At 43.7% G+C, this 17,039-nt stretch overlaps 1 protein-coding gene across 3 annotated transcripts in view; it reads right to left on the bottom strand.

The window, feature by feature from the left end:
• The window catches only part of nectin1b (nectin cell adhesion molecule 1b), a 557,504-nt gene that overhangs the window by 309,695 nt on the left and 230,770 nt on the right, over nucleotides 1-17,039 (bottom strand). The window lies entirely within an intron of this gene.

The raw sequence follows: 17,039 nt of genomic DNA on the forward strand, positions 1-17,039 counted from the left end.
GGTAAGAGGAGAAAAATTTAAAAAGGAGCTGAGGGGCAACTTTTTCACATAGAGGGTGTTTTGTATTTGGGATGAACTGTCAGAGGAAGTCGTACGCGCAGGTACAGTTACAACGACACTCCAAAAGCTAGTGCTTCAAATTAACCCTGTTGGACTATAGCCTGGTGTTGTGTGATTTTTAACATTTAAAAAACATTTGGATAAGTACATGAATAGGAAAGGTTTAGAGGGAGATGGGCCAAATGCAGGCAAATGGGACTAGATTAGTTTGGGGAGGCTGGTTGGCATGATGAGTTGGACCGAAGGGTCTGTTTCCATGCTGTATGACTCTATGACTTGACTCGTGTCTTTGAACATGATAACATTTGCAGCAAGATTTGGATTTTATTTTTATACGTCTCAACCTTATCAGAAATCTCAGAGCTTGCAGTTCAGAGAGTTTGTCATTAGGGAAGTTGTTTAGCGTTTTAGTGGGCTTCAGACAGATTTCTGTGTATGCTGTGTTTGGCATTTGTGGCAGATTTTCTTGGATTAAGATCTTTGACAATAAAATGGAAGAAAATTCCTTTCTCGCGTGAGAGATGCACAGACGATGTCCACATCCGAAATGGATTTTTATTATACATTAGCAACTCACCAGCTTAACTGGCCACAAGTTAAGAAGATGTCTAAGAATACGCCATTCAGGACTGTGATGAGGAAGAATTACTTCACTCAGAGAGCTGTGAACCTGTGGAGTTCAGTGGTTCAAGAAGGCAGCTCATCCCCACCTTCTCAAGTGCAACTAGGGCCAGGCAATAAATGCTGATCCAGCCAGCAAGCCCCATATCCTATGTACAAATAACATTGAGAATGAGTGCACACCTCCAACATTCCAAAATTTCCACATTGAATTATTTTCTGTGGCACAGAGACACAGAGGGGTTCCCCGTTATTCTGTCTTAGAGTCTGTCATTCCCTCTCCTTTCACACTATGGACACAGAAATCACAGCATCCACAGGAACAAAGCTATAAAACTAATGTGGTCAGATTAGGTTTTAATATTGAGGGCCTCAGAATATTGACAAGATTCAAAGAGAACAAAGAGGAGTACAGCACAGGAACAGGCCCTTCGGCCCTCCAAGCCTGTGCTGGTCACCATAGAACATAGAAAGGTACAGCGCAGAACAGGCCCTTTGGCCCATGATGTTGTGCCAAAGTTTAATCCTAATGTAAAATATAAAAATTTAACCTACACACCCCTCACTCACTGCTATCCATGTACATGTCCAGCAGTTGCTTAAATGTCCCTAATGACTCTGCTTCCACCACCACCGCTGGCAACACATTCCATGCATTCATAACTCTCTGTGTAAAGAACCTACCTCTGATGTCTCCTTTATACCTTCCTCCTAATATCTTTAAACTATGACATCTCGTACCAGTCAGTCAGTCATGCCCTAACTAAATTATAAAACAAACCTTCTGCCCTTATTCGGTCCGTATCCCTCTGTTCTCCCTCTATTATATAACCATCCAGATGCCTCTTAAATGCCATCAACCTGCCTGCTTCCACCATCTCTTCTCGCAGTGCGTTCTAGGCTCCTACCACTCTCTGCCTGAAAACCATCCCTTACACATCTCCCTTAACCTTTCCCCGTCTCACCTTCAACACAGTTACATTTTATTTTCTTATCCTGGGTAAGAATATTCAGAATTTCACTAAAAATTTCCACTTACAAAAATTCAGATACCACACACTTCCAACAGAAAACAGAAATACATAAAACATACATACACCAACACACTAAAACAGCAGTTAATGAACTTGAAAGACCCTATACAGACAATGACCAAAACTAATGTAATTTACAAAATACCGTGCAAGGACTGTAACAAACACTACATTGGACAAACAAGCAGGAAAGTAGCCACCAGGATACATGAACACCAACTAGCCACAAAAAGACATGACCCACTCTCATTAATATCCTCACATACAGATAAGGAAGGACACCACTTCGACTGGGACTGGGATGAGAGCCGAACAGAGACACTCACGAGAATTCCTAGAAGCATGGCATTCCAACCAGAACTCTATCAACAAACACATCGAGTTAGACCCCATTTACCACCTCCTGAGAAAAGGAACAGGAAATAACATCACCACAGGAAATAACATCACCAACCCAAAGAAACCCAAACATATAAATAGAAAGCAGGAATTTTCAGCATTGCTTCGCCTGAGGCCCACTGAAGATGTTACCTAGTAAGGTAACGAAACGTCTGGAAATGAACCTTTCAGCTTAGCCAGCAAACCTACATCCAAAACCTCAACCTGAGCTACAAATCTTCTCAAAACTCGCTATGTTACAAAATAATCACATTTGTTTTATAAATTTCACACCTTTTTCATGTTTTTGTTATATTCCAAAAGCTGCTTCCTCCTTTACATTGGTGAGAATCCAAGAGAGCAAAAGAAAACCTTTTAAAACAGACCTGAAGGAAGTTTGCTGGTTCCCTTTTATTTGTTATTTTCCTTTAGATTTTCCCATCTTTCCCTCCAGTGCTGAAGGTGGGTGGAAATAACATATTAATCTTTTATAGTCAGTAGAAGCAAGCAAACTATTTCAAAAACCAACAGATAGATTTCAATGAAACCTGATACACTGATAAGCTCATGCCCAAGGAAGAATTGATTAGTTTTGACAAATGTGCGGATCTGGATTCTGTAATTTAAAAAACGATCCATTAACATTGGTAGATAGGGAAACATGTCTCTTTTTAAAAAGAATGTTGTGGAATGTTTATGCAAATTGCTATTGATTGTTTTCGAATGTTATGGGACAATTTCTCAAAGTTGTCAAAATGTGAGCTCAGGTTTTAGAGCAGAAACATTCTCGGAGTTTGCCCCCAATACCCATTGATTCCAGTTTTGCCCGGGTTCCTTGATGCCCCACTCGGTCGAATCCATCCTTGATGTCAAGGGCTGTCCCTCTCCCCTCCCCTCTGGAATCCAGCTCTTTTGTCCATGTTTGAACCAAGGCTGTAATGAGGAACCCAAACTGGGCGTCACTGAGCAGGTTATTGCTGAGCAGGTGCTGCTTGGTAGCCCTGTTACTGACACCGTCCATCACTTTACTGATGATCGAGGGTAGGCTGATGGGCGATAATTGGCCAGGATGGATTTGTCCTGGTTTTTTATGTACAGGACATACCTGGGCAATTTTCCACATTACTGGGTAAATGTCAGTGCTGTAACTGGACTGTAACAGCTTGGCTAGGGGAGCGGCAAATTCTGGAGCAGTACTATTGCCGGAATGTTCTCAGGGCCTGTAGTCTTTGCAGTATCCAGTGCCTCCAATTGATTCTGGATATCGTAGGGAGTGAATCGGAATGGCTGAAGCCTGGTATCTGTGAGGCTGGGGACCACTGCAGGAGACTGAGAAGAATCTTCCATTTGGCACGTCTGGCTGAAGATTGCTGTGAAAGCTTCAGCCTTATCTTTTGCCCTGATGTGCTGGGCTCTTCCATCATTGAGGATGGGGATATGTGGGGAGCCTCCTCCTCTCGGGACTTGTTTAATTGTCCACCACCATTCACGACTGGATGTGGCAGGATTGCAGAGCTTAGATCTGATTCACTGGTTGTGGGATTGCTTAGCTCTGTCTATCACTTGTTGCTTATGCAGTTTGCAGTTAGTCCCCATTTTGATGTTATGCCTGGTGCTGGTCCTGGATATTCTCTTGCGCTCTCTACTGAACCAGGACTAAGTCCTTGGTTTGATGGTAACGATAGAGTGGAGTAAATAATGTGAAAATGGGACTTTGACTACATAAGGACTGCACAGTGGTCTCTCTTACCAATACTGTCTTTTGATGGCTGTATCTGCAGCTGACAGATTGGGAACGATGATGTCTGCCATGTCTCTCCCACTTGTTGGTTCCCTGCTGCATGGGCTCAATTCCTTTCCTGGCTGAGGTCCCTCCTCCTCAACCACTCCCCTCAGCTGAAGTACGTGGCCTTCAGGTTAAATCACCACCACTCATCTCTCTCTCTCTCTAATGAGAGAACAGCGGCAACCTTACCTTTTATATAAACGCAGGTCTTTTTTGGCATTGTTGTTGTTAATTGTCAACGTGTTGGAGAGAGTACAGAAGTGATTTACAGGAATGATTCCAGCAATGAGAAAAATAACTGAAAGAAACTGTGAATGCTGGAAATCAGAAACAAGAACAGAAATTGCTGGAAAGACTCAGCAGGTCTGGCAGCATCTGTGGAGAGAAAGCAGAGTCAACATTTTGGATCCAGTGACCCTGCTTTCGAACCCAGCAATGGGAAACGTCAGCGATGAGGACAGATTGAAGAAGTTGGGACTGTTCTCCTCGGAGAGAGGAAGGCTGAGAGGAGATTTGATCAAGGTTTTCAAAATCATGAGTTGTGCTAGATAGAGTGGATAGGGAGAAACTGTTCCTGCTCTTAAAAGAAACAAGAAATGAGAGGATAGGGATTTAAAGCGAAGATGAAGAGAGGGTGATGTGAGGAATAATGTTTTCACCCAGCGAGCAGAAAGAGTATGGAATTCACTGCCTGGAGATATGGGGGAGGCAGCTTCAGTTCAGATATTCAAGAGGGATACTGGATAATTATTTGGATAGTGGAGGTATGAGAATAGCGCAGGAGATTGGAACTGGGTAATGATGCTCAGTTGAAGAGCTGGTGCAGGCATGATAATCGGAATGTTTTGCTGCTGCAGTGTAATAATTCGGTAATACTGTGATGTGCGTGTGAAAGCAATGGGTATTGAAAATACAAGGAAGCCTGCTCTCCCAACCTGAGGGCGTGTGGTTTAAACCCATTTCTCGGATTTACTGTTTTGTTATAATCCTGAGTGCTCAGATCTCTCTTCCTCTGGGCTTTATGCAGAGGCTGCAATGGAATCAGTTAGATGCAGTGAGGCGTAAAATACCAAATAAGAATATGCAGTGTTCTAAGCTATGGCGGACTTAACAAAGACAATTGTATTCAAAGCTCCCATCATCACACTGATCTTAGATTCGTTGAGAACACAAAATTATGAACAAATGTCTTTAACTTTGAAATGGTAATGTCACAGCCTAACTCTTTAACAGGACTAGAATATTATTGATGTCTGCAGTCTGAGCTCAAAGCTCAACCCACCTCATTAGTGAGACTTCCTACTGAAGATATTACAAAAGGCACTTGGAATTACTTTTCTAACTGTGCGACACACTGAACATTACTGTAAATTGAGTCATAGAGATATATAGCACAGAAACAAACCCTTCAGTCCAACTTGTCCATGCTGACCAGATATCCCATCCCAATCTAGTCCCACCTGCCAGCACCCGGCCCATATCCCTCCAAACCCTTCCTATTCATATACCCATCCAAATGCCTTTTAAATGTTGTAATTGTACCAGCCTCCACCACTTCCTCTGGCAGCTCATTCCATACACACGCCACCCTCTGCGTGAAAAAGTTTCCCCTTAGGTCTCTTTTATATCTTTCCCCTCTCACCCTAAACCTATGCCCTCTAGTTCTGGACTCCTCCACCCCAGGGAAAAGTCTATTTACCCTATCCATGCCCCTCATGATTTTGTAAACCTCTATAAGGTGACCCCTCAGCCTCCGACGCTCCAGGGAAAACAGCCCCAGCCTGTTCAGCCTCTCCCTGTAGCTCAAATCCTCCAACCCTGGCAGCATCCTTGTAAATCTTTTCTGAAGCCTTTCAAGTTTCACAACATCTTTCCGATAGGAAGGAGACCAGAATTGCATGCAATATTCCAACAGTGGCCTAACCAATGTCCTGTACAGCCACAACATGACCTCCCAACTCCTGTGCTCAATATTCTGACCAATAAAGGAAAGCATACCAAACGCCTTCTTCACTATCCTATCTGCCTGGGATTCCACTTTCAAGGAACAACGAACCTGCACTCCAAGGTCTCTTTGTTCAGCAACACTCCCGAGGACCTTACCATTAAGTGTATAAGTCCTGCTAAGATTGGCTTTCCCAAAATGCAGCACCTCGCATTTATCTAAATTAAACTCCCTCAGCCACTCCTGTTATGAAGCTGTAAGGAGTACTTTACCTTTAAGAGAGTTAAAAGTAGAATGACCTGACACAGCACCAAGTGTTCTGAACAAGGTAACAATGTTACATTTGGTCAAACATCTAGATTAACTGGGTTGCCTGGATACAAAAAAAAACAAATACAAATTTGGCCCATCAGTTTAAATTATGCTTCAGGCATACAACACATGGTAAATCCCCCTCTACTACTTTAAACCAGCAACACAGAAAAGATTTATCCCGTGTGGTAATCTGTAAAAAATTGAGAGGCAAGGAACTATTCCCAAAAGTCTGTATTTAAAGTAAAAATTAACAACTTTATTTTTTAAAGTCTAACAGAGAATAATTAAGTAATGACTATGTACAACTCCTTTCTCTAACCTATCTCCTCCTTCCCCTTCTATAATACTGTCCCGATAAAATCCCCAAAAATTTCAAATTTCAAAACCAGACAGCTGTCAAATCGTCTCTTTATATCTTCCTCTGTCTTCTTTTCTTCTTCTTAGGGTTTCTGTTTCATAGGTCACTGATCAATAAAAATACTTTTAAGAGAGCTATTCTCTGGGCAGTCTGGCTTGGCAGTTCTCCCTCAACTGTTCAATTTTTTTCTGGTCTGATACCCTCAGCATCGGATTGTGCCATTGGTTTTAATATTGTCAAAACTAAATTAAAACTTGATTGGAGGTTGGTATTTTGGGGTATAATTTAAACTGATTGGCCGAATTCAAATTTGTTTTTTTTGTTTCCAGGCAACCCAGTTAATCTAGCTGTTTGACCAAATGTTACAATGTTACCTTGTTCTGAACGCTTGGTGCTGTTTCAGGTCATTCTGCTTTTAAATTTCTTAAAGATACAGTACCCCTTACAGCTTCATAACACTCAGCCCATTGGCCCATCTGATCAAGATCCTGTTGTAATCTGAGGTAATCCTCTTCACTGTCCACTACATCTCCAACTTTGGTGTTATCTGTGAACCTACTAACTATATTGCTCGCAAGACAAAGCTTTTCACTGTGTCTCAGTACACGTGACAATAAATTCAATTCAATTCAATACCTCCTATGTTCACATCCAAATCATTTATATAAATGAGGAAAGGCAGTGGACCCAGCACCGATCCTTGTGGCACACCGCTGGTCACAGGCCTCCAGTCTGAAAAGCAACTCTGTAAATGTTTGAGTGACAGGAACCCCAATGTAATACATCATCCCTACGGTTCACACCGTTCACCTTGAAAAACATTAGCCTTGTGTTTACGTATTTCTCAAACCTTTGAATGTTGAAAACAGATTATTTCCAATTGTTCCCCATGCCTTCCATCAAACAAATGCAAAAACAGAATTTAATGCAGATCTTCACAAGCTGTGAGCTCCCATTATGGACTGACACCTAAATTGCCCACACACTGGGCAGTGAATGAGAAATCAGATTGGACTGACCATGAGAATGGTATTTACTTGAAAATATGTTTATGGACTGAATGAACGTTACTGAAACAGATCATCTCTTTATTATCACAAGATTGAGCACAGGACCCCGCTGTGCAGAAATTAAATTACATATTTCCTACATTATACCACTAACTTCACATTATTAAGTAAAAAGAAAAACACTTGCATTGATATAGCACCTTTCATGATCACAGGACTCTCCCCCCCACCCCCCCCACCGCCCCAGGCATGTTGCAATGACTGAATCACTTTAATAATGTGGAGAACACAGCAACCAACTTCAAAGTTAAAAATCACACAACACCAGGTTATAGTCCAACAGGTTTAATTGGAAGCACTAGCTTTCTGAGCGCTGCTCCTTCATCAGGTGACAACCACCTGACTTTTAACTTTGTACACCCCAGTCCAACACCGGCATCTCCAAACCACAACCAGTTTCAGTAAGCTCCCACAAACATTAAAGTGTAATCCATTTTGGTGACATTGGTTCGAGAATAAATATTGACCAGGACACCATGCACAGCTGTTACTCTACTGTCAACAGTGCTCTGGGATCTTTCACACCAAGCTGAGGGGATAGCCAGGACCCTGGGTTACTGTGCCAACTCCCATACAGCAGCACTCAGAACCACACTGGCAGCATCAGCCTAGACTTGCGAGCTCAAAGATCGAGTCGGATTTGATCCCGACACATCGGACACACGGGCGAGAGTGTTAGTGCTGGAGCCACTTGTAAATTGACACAGCACTTTGAGAAGGCCTGATGACAGGAAGCTAAAGAAATGACAGGCGTTTTGCAAATAAAGTGAAACTTATATGATAAAACCAAGTTAGCGCCACTGTTGTGTATTCAGCTTTACAATGTCTGACTTGTGCTGGTGCAACTTAGACCTATTTCCAAATACTATGCAGCAGTAAACTTAAATATGTGTGTGGGGGGTGGTGTGGGTTTAACAGTACTTAAAGGCAAAGCAATTGTAAGGTCTGTCAGTGTGAGCACCATTCCTGCACCACTGTCCTTTTCTCGATATAATTTCGCACAAGGCAGAATGGGGGAAGGGAAGACAAGGAACCATATAATCTGATTCATTGGAGATTGAGAACAATCTGCAAAGTCTTCTGTCAGTGACAGTGACCTCCCCATGACCAGAGGAGTAATGTCAGCAGATGGACAGTGATGAAAACCTGTGATTGAGGGGCCTGTCCTTCACAAAGCATGGCTCAAAACCCCAAATCATAAACGCATGTCATTAATGCCTTCTTCCAAATGCAATGGCTAACATCTAACCTTAAGATTAAAAGGGATCACCAGTGGTACAACTGAAAAATAACCATCTTTTTAAAGCTGTTCTTCACGACCAGAGGATGCGCAAAGAGTTTCACAGCATCTTTCAAAATGTGGACACTGTTGTATTGCAAAAAATGCAACAACTAAGTTATGCACTGCACGGTGGCTCAGTAGTTAGCACTGCTGCCTCACAGCACCGGGGACCTGGGTTTGATTCCAGCCTCAGTCAACTGTCCGTGTGGATTTTGCATGTTCAACCCGTGTCTGTGTGGGGGGTTTGCTCCGGGTGCTCTGGTTTCCTCCCACAATTCAAGGATGTGCAGGTTAGATGGATTAGCCATGAGAAATGCAGGGTTACAGGGATTGAGTGGGATGCTATTCAGATGGCTGGTGTGAACGTGATGGGCTTCCTCATTGTAGGGACTCTACGAAGCTCCCACAAATAGCAATGTGATGATGAGCAACTAGTCAATTTTTTACCAGTGTTTGGGTGAGGGATAAATCTCATCCAGGATGTTGTCCAGGGATTCCTTGCTCTGATTCCAACAGCAGATGTGTAATCTTTTCATTCACTTTCAAAGGTAAACAGTCCCCAGCTTAGTGTCTCAGTTGTATCTGAAAGGTGTCTGTACAAAACTGGAGTGCTCCTTTGAAGCCTCGGCTATAAACACACAAAGCCACAGGCTCCACATTCAGGCAGCCTGTTAATAGCTGACTGAGGGTTGTGCCAATACAGACTTCCGCAACGAGGCAACACCTTTTATAGTAGATGGGAGGAACAACTGGGAAGAGGAGGAACCCCAGCTTCATCACTTCCCTCTGCCTAGTGATTATGCTCCATTCAGTCAATCAATCAATCCATCAGTTGTATACTGATCTAGGGCCAGAACACAAAGAGCTGGCACTGTCTCAAATAGTTACAGCTCACCATACATCACAGAACTGAGTTCACAGTAGTGTGTGAACGAGCTGGTCTGATCAGCTATTGACAATCTTGATCGATAACCTTGGGTTTCTTCAAATGGCGAGCTGCCCATGTGTGTGAGGAAACGGACAGATTCACAGAGACAGAAAGGGACGGGGTGGCAAAGACAGAAGTGGGAAATCAAGGGAGAGCATTGCAGGGAAAAGATAAAAGGGGGAGATGGATAGAAGGGAGAAACCAAGATAAAAGGACGAAAGATGGGGGAAGGGTAGATTGAGGAAACGGGAGAGACAGAAGTAGAGAAAGCAGTGAAAGATAGGAGAATAAATTGCATTTACTGACAATCTGTGAGCAATAATTTTGCAAGCAAATCTCCGTGGAAACAGGAACGTGTTTACCAAACACTTCTGTAGGAGTAAGGGCTCACAGGATGATATTTTATTGAAGGCTTACAGTCAGAACAGCCCCTGCTGCGGATGATATTTGAACAGACTGAAGCTTAAGAAAACTGTAACTCTCACGTGTCCCCATTTAATTATACATGGGATAAGCAAGGGCAGGCTGCAGCTCATCGCCCCCCCTGGGGATCCGACAGCTCACTGATCCTTTCAGTCAATGTCACATCATCACTGCGGTAACCCCAACCACCATTAACTAGTCAGGGTTATAATGTCAGCCTGGGTCTGGGTTACACACCACCTCCATCCACCTCAGCTTGGAGATTGATGCCTCAGTATATCCGGGGTGTCCATGTTGACTAATCTGTACTGGTTTATTGAAGTTAGTCAGTAGAAGTTCAGTGACCACTGAAGGAGAAACAATTTCAGGGTCAGAGTGGTTGCAATAGAACCACCCACTTCTGTCACAACTCAGACCAAGGATAGACAACCAGTGACATTGGGGAAATTAAATTAATAATCTTCATTACCATACGTTTCAACACAAAATTCCTGTTGATCGTGTTTGACATATGACGTGCAGTGCAGTGATTACCCTTGTCCTATACTTACCCATTGAAAAGAGTCTGCTGATTTCAGCCAAATTTGAATTTTAAGCTGCCTGAGCCAGCTGTTTGTACCTTAGACAAGTATTTATTTAAAATAAACATGTAATCTATTCATCAAGCGGCCTCTCCTACCTGTTCACAGTTCCATCCCGAATCTTATCACCTTATGTCATAACACTTTGAGTGTGAACAGCTGATTGAAACTCATCCAAGACCATCTCTGCCTGAAACAAGCAGAGAACTGTTTAACTTTCTGGGGATAGGATAAAGCCAATGAATTTCCTGAAACACAGCGTGTTTAATACCTTTCAAATGGGGCCTTTGTAATAAGAGTCATAGAGTTGTACAGCATGGAACAGACCCTTTGGTCCAACCCGTCCATTCCGACCAGATATCCCAACCCAATCTAGTCCCACTTGTCAGCACCCAGCCCATATCCCTTCAAACCCTTCCTATTCATATACCCATCCAGATGCCTTTTAAATGTTGTAATTGTACCAGCTTCCACCACTTCCTCTGGCAGCTCATTCCATTCACTCACCACCCACTGCATGAAAAGGTTGCCCCTTAGGTTTTTTTTTATATTTCCCCTCTCACCCAAAACCTATGACCTCTCGTTCTGGATTCCCCACCCCAGGGAAAAGACTTTGCCTATTTATCCTATCCATGCCCCTCATGATTTTATAAACCTCTATAAGGTCACCCCTCAACCTCCGACACTCCAGGGAAAACAGCCCCAGCCTATTCAACCTCTCTCTATAGCTCAAATCCTCCAACCCTGGCAACATCCTTGGAAATCTTTTCTGGATCCTTTCAAGTTTCACAACATCTTTCCGATAGGAAAGAGACTGGAATTGCATGCAATATTCCAACCAATGTCCTGTACAGCCGCAACATGACCTCCCAACTCCTGTACTCAATACTCCTGACCCATAAAGGAAAGCATACCAAACGCCTTCTTCATTATCCTATCTACCTAGGACTCCACTTTAAGGAGCTATTAACCTGCACTCCAAGGTCTCTTTGTTCAGCAACACTCCCTAGGAGCTTACCATTAAGTGTATAAGTCCTGCTAAGATTTGCTTTTCCAAAATGCAGCACCTCACATTTATCTGAATTAAACTCCATCTGCCACTCCTCAGCCCATTGGCCCATCTGGTCAAGATCCTGTTGTAATCTGAGGTAACCCTCTTCGCTGTCCACTACACCTCCAATTTTGGTGTCATCTGCAAACTTACTAACTGTACCTCCTATGCTCACATCCAAATCATTTATGTACATGATGAAAAGTAGAGGATCCAGCACCGATCCTTGTGGCACTCCACTGGTCACAGGCCTCCAGTCTGAAAAACAACCCTCCACCACCCCCCTCTGTCTTCTACCTTTGAGACAGTTCTGTATCCAGATGGCTAGTTCTCCCTGTATTCCATGAGATCTAACCTTCCTAACCAGTCTCCCATGGGGAACCTGGTCGAACACCTTACTGAAGTCCATATAGATCAATTGATTGACCCCGATAGTCAGGGCAATTTCTGAAATGACTAGACTTTAGAGATGATGGGGACTGCACCTTGAAACAATTGGGATTTTAAGAGGATCACATCAGCACAACTAAACATATCAGCCCTTTAACTAAACCATGTGAATATGAAGATTTTCCCTCACAATGCTGCTTTGTGGATCAGATGAGGTTGTGATCGCTCTAGTGTATGGAAAATTCCTCTTGACGGTAAGTGGGAGATGCTATAATACCAGATAAATATAGAATCATTCATACAGAAGTGACCCTTTGAGTAGTGTACCTTCTAAAATACACTACCATCTGCACTCGGCCCACTTTCACACACTGGACCCTTAGCCTCGAATGTTATGACACTTCATGCTCATCCAAGTTTGTGAGGGTTGTGAGGTTACCCACCTGAGCTACCCTCCCAGGCAGTGCTTTCCAGGCACCCACCATCCTCTGGGTGAAAACATCTTTCCTCAGATTCCCTCTAAACCGTCTGCCTTCCATTGGAGAAGTCTGTCTCCTTGTTATTGACCCTTCAACTGAGGAGAACAGCTGCTTTCTATCCAGCCATTCCACGCCCCTCACAACTTGTGACACCTCTGCTAGCCTCCCTTCCACTGTGTGTGTCTCTCTCTCTAAATTAAACAACCTGAGCTTATCCAGCCTCTCTTCATAAAATGCTCCAGCCAAGGCAACGTCCAGATGAATAACATAAGATACAGGAGCAGAATTAGTCCATTGAGTCCATTAAGTCAGGTCCACCATTAGATCATGGCTGGTATGTTTCCCTACCCCATTCTCCTGCCTTTTCACCATAGCCCTTGATCCCTTCACTCAAGAAGTTATCTATCCCTGTCTTCTCACTCAATGACTTGGCCTCCACGCCCGCTGCAGCAATGAGGTTCACAGATTCCCCAACCTCCAACTGAAGAAATTCCCCCTCACCTCAGTTCTAAAGGTCACCCCTTCACTCCTGTGGCTGTTACCCTTCCCGGGTCCTCCTCTGCTCCACTCTATCCAGGCCCCTCAGTACTCTCTAAGTTTCAAAGAGATTCAATTAATGTCGTATCCACCCTCTCCAGTGCAAAATATTTTTTGGATTTGCAACCCCCAGGTTGTGGAATAAAGGCAAGCCAGAAACAAGCTGAGCTCAGTATCCGGAGAGCCGGGGTGAATTATCCACCCTCCCAATCCCAGCCCCAACTCAGAGCATCAAGAGTAAGAGATTTCCTTTCCCAGAGCCACATTCAAGCTTTCATTTGTCCAAGTCCCAAAGGATACCCATTATTCTACATCTCTGTCCCAGAGCCAAGCATACCATTCCAATGGCAGGACAGCAACTGGAAACTCTAACACCTCTGCTGGGAGTGATACCTGGGCAGAAGCATCCCACTGATAAAAACACTCACTCACTCACTCAAAGGGCAGGAGGACTTTCATTTGAGAGTCACTGGGTAAGGTGGCAAATCACAGTCGACAATTTACGGATGAGGGAATGCGGTTGGCTAGTTGCACTAGGAACACCTGAGGACTTTAGTGGTGTCTGGTGTCTCCTGGGGGAGTTAGCCACATTTCACAGTAGAGGGAGGGAGATCCAGGGTAGGTGTTTGATCTTGTGATGAACTTAAAGGCAGATTGTTTCTTCATTATCACAATCTGGGAGCTTGCTGTGCAAATTAACTTCTGTGCTTCCTAGACCTCAGCAGTAAGGGTCTTTCCCCAGGGTAGGGGAATTCAAAACTAGAGGTTTAAGGTGAGAGGAAAAAATTTTAAGAGAGACCAGAGGGACAACTCTTTCCAGATGGCAGTGTACGTGTGGAATGAACTGTCAGGGGAAATGGTGGATGCAGGTACAATTACAACATTCAAAAGACATTTGGGCAGGTACAAGATTAGGAAAGTTTAGAGGGATATTGGTCAAATGCAGGAAGGTGGAACTAGGTTAATTTGGGAAACTTGGTTGGCATGTTTGAGTTGAATCAAAGGGTCTGTTTCCGTGCTGTATGAGTCTATGAATCTGTATATTGAAAAGCCTTTGGAATCATCCATTTTTAAAGTTAATTTATCTGCAAAAGAATGATCAAATCAAGAAATGTTTAACTTTTAAACAGTTTGATTACACACTCCCAGGACAGATACAGCATGGGGGTCAGATTACAGAATATCTCCCTCTACTCTATATGGAAGGTAAAGCTCTCTCTACACTGTCTCCCCCATCATACACTCCCAGGACTGGAAGAACACAGGGTTAGATACAGAGAATCATTTTCTGCACACATTACCCAACCAACATTGGTAGCTTCTGAAGAACATGGTACTTGAGCAATGCATTATCTCCAGAGTCTCTTTCTGGAATTCCTGGGGCCAGTCTAGTATATTGTGAATGGTTGGCATGGACGGGTTGGACCGAAGGGTCTGTTGTGAATGAAGATGCGTACTCGAATCTCGAGAAGAGTGGCTGAGATGACCCAAAACAATGTGATGTCCGAAGGACAAGACAACAGACCCTTCCAACCCACTAGTTTGAACATCAAGAGCCAGAGATGAAAGGCCAATGTCACTGTCTGTGACCTCAGTTGGCCCCTCACTGCAGGTCGTTCATTAAAGGTGAAAGGACAATCTTTCAGAATTTCACTCGACTTCTCAATGCTCATGTGAACTGAGATTTGTTAGCAATGTGTGATAAACTTTGCCTTTTAAAATATCTGAATTGAAACTGACCCTTAATAAGCTACAGAACACAAGTCAGTCAATGTGGGACAAAAGTCATGGGATTCTAGAACTACAGTAATGTAGTTCCTCAGTAACTACAGAATCTCTAACACAAAACTGGGACTATAAATGGAATTGTCCACCGGTCAGGTGATCTCAATCCCTGCTTTAGTGCAGTTCAGAATAATCACCTCCTTCTTCACTAACTCAATCTGGAATATTAGCATCCCATATCCTTCCTGGTGATGTTACTGCCTGTACGTTTTGTAAACCAACAGTCACTTTCTGTATCTTGAGCTTTTCAAGGGGATAGCGGTATCAGTCAGAGTTAGGCTTTGTCACCTTCACAGGTGTTTTTAACAGTAGATGTACAACTAGAAGTTAATAAAATAAACATATCATGTACCACATTCTTAGATGTAAGGGTACAAATAGATAAACACTTGAATGGAATGATTGGCAGGACTGGGGAAAACATTAGGAAATGAATTACAGAATCTAGATGGCTCTACCAAAAAGTTAGTAATGGACCAGCTGACCTCTTTCTGTTCGAGATGGTTCTACAAACGTGCTTCATGGCTGGGGCATAATATCACAACTTTTAACACTGAACTGTAGAGAACCAAGTGCAACCAAGAGCTGGAGACACTGAATTTGGTTTCAGTACAGCATCATAGAACCCCTACAGTTGGAAGCAGGCCATTTGGATCATTAAATCCAAAGCAGCCCAGTGAAGACCAACCCAGCCAGGACCCCCTCCTCCCCCATCATCGCTCTCACCCTGCACTTCCCAGCAACAATCCACCTAACCTACATATTCAAAGTTTGTGCGAAGATTTGTAGATGGAGTTTGTGGATGAATGCCATACCTCTAGGAATTCCCTGGCTGTTCTCTGTCTGGCTTGTCCTATGATAGTAGTGTTGTCCCAGTCGAATTCTGGCAAGTCAGACAGAGAACAGCCAGGGAATTCCTAGAGGCATGGCATTCATCCACAAACTCCATCAACAAACACATCGACCTGGACCCAATATACCAACCACTACAGCGGACAGCTGAAACTGACAACCGGAAGCGGCAGGGACAGACCACTATAAACACCGGAGGAAACATCAAAGAAGCGCTTCACAGGCGGCTCCCAAGCACTGATGATGTCGCCTAGCCAGGGGACGAAACGTTTGCAACAAAAACTTCCAGCTCGGCGAACAGAACCACAACTAACCGACATATCCCTGACACTATGGGCAATTTAGGTGAAAGTGAGGACTGCAGATGCTGGACATCAGAGTCTAGATTAGAGTGGTGCTGGAAAAGCACAGGAGGTCAGGCAGCATCCGAGGAGCAGGAAAATCAACATTTCGGGCAGGAGCCCTTCATCAGGAATATTCCTCGGTTGTTGCCTGACCTGCTGTGCTTTTCCAGCACCACTCTAATCTTGACTATGGACAATTTAGCATGGCCAATCCACCTAACCTGTACATCTTTGGATGATGGGAAGAACCCCATATAGACACAGGGAGAATGTCTGTGTGGAGCTTGCACAGTCACTTGAGGGTGGAATTGAACCTGGGTCCCAGGCGCTGCCAGGTAGCAGCGCTAACCCCTGAGCCACCGGGCAATCCCATCCTGGCTTGGTCAGCTGGAAAGTGAAGGGGAGGATGGAAGGAAAGGAATATGTCTAGTATGTTCCCACTCCTTTTTCGCTTGACCATCTGCAGAAAGGAACTTGTCTGCTGGAAGGAGACAGGACTGAGCTCTCTACACTGACACGAGCTTTTTGTGAAACTGAACCAGAGAGCAGCATCATGGGAGGAAAAACAAGTACACTTGCATTTCTACATCATACCGCTCCCATCCTCAGGGCAACTCAAAGTGCTGTACACCTTAGTGAAGCACATTTTAAAAGTGGGATCACCGTTGTAATGTAATGTAGAAACCACAGCAAACAATTTAAACAGAGCAAGATCCCACAACGCATGTAGCAATGGTGGGACTGACTGCTCAGATGACAATGATGGTTCAGGGATAAATATTTGTTTCAAGATAGGGGGAAGAAATTGTCTTGTCTTTTT

Source organism: Chiloscyllium plagiosum, unplaced genomic scaffold, assembly GCF_037043375.1.
Source record: "Chiloscyllium plagiosum isolate Xiang-an unplaced genomic scaffold, Cpla_swu_hap1 HiC_scaffold_29, whole genome shotgun sequence".
NCBI classification, from domain to species: Eukaryota; Metazoa; Chordata; class Chondrichthyes; order Orectolobiformes; family Hemiscylliidae; genus Chiloscyllium; species Chiloscyllium plagiosum.